Raw genomic sequence first — 897 nt, forward strand, 5'->3', positions numbered from 1 at the left:
AGAACGTCGAAAAAAATTTATTAAAACGCATGAGAGCTTGCGTTAAGATGGATGGTGGTCATTTTGAGCACCTATTATAAAATTTTTTCGGCTTTAAACTAATCCGCTCTTTTCAGAGCGACCAAAGACAATCCGCTCTTTTCAGAGCGACCAACACATTTCTACGTGGAACACCTTGTATTCGCAGAGACATAAAATAATTTTTCTTATGTCTCGCTTGCGAAAAAAGGCAAAACAAGTAATAAGTTAAATTATTAAAAAAAGACGATGTTATTATACGTCATTATATTTTCATATTTTATAGTTTCATATTTTCGAAACTATCGAATTTACAATGTCGAAGCTTTAGCCGATCACAGGACACATGATAGCGTCCGCGTCGATCACGCGTAATGTGATACATTCAGTCGTTCGGCAGCCGGCAGCCGGCAACGCTAGTACCGACTTAACCACTTAACCTGCGTCGCGCATTCTCCGCATCGAATAACGCGTTTCTTTCTTCGAGTTATTTTAATAATTAATCGGTAGTAATCGGTAGATTGGTAGATTGTGTTATAATCGTTAATAAATTCAGTTTATCGATAAAGTGCGTGGATTAATTCGTAAAAGTTCGATAAGTAGTACAATTTGTGAGTGAAAAAAAGTTTGCTAGTTACTCGTTGTGTCACACGGAAATATTATTTATCGAGTCGTATGAGGGCAACGAATCTCTACATACAAGGTAAGAGTCAGTGAGTGAGAGAAAGAGAGAGAGAGAGAGAGAAAGTGCGTGTGTGCGATCAGCTGTTTGCTACACGCGATGGATGTAAAAGAGAAAGACAGAGAGAGAGAGAAAGAGATTGCGTGTGTGCAATCACCTGTTTGCAACATGCGATGGGTGTAAAAGAGAAAGACAGA

The sequence above is a fragment of the Formica exsecta genome, unplaced genomic scaffold (assembly GCF_003651465.1).
Source record: "Formica exsecta isolate Colony F162 unplaced genomic scaffold, ASM365146v1 scaffold5361, whole genome shotgun sequence".
Classification (NCBI taxonomy): domain Eukaryota; kingdom Metazoa; phylum Arthropoda; class Insecta; order Hymenoptera; family Formicidae; genus Formica; species Formica exsecta.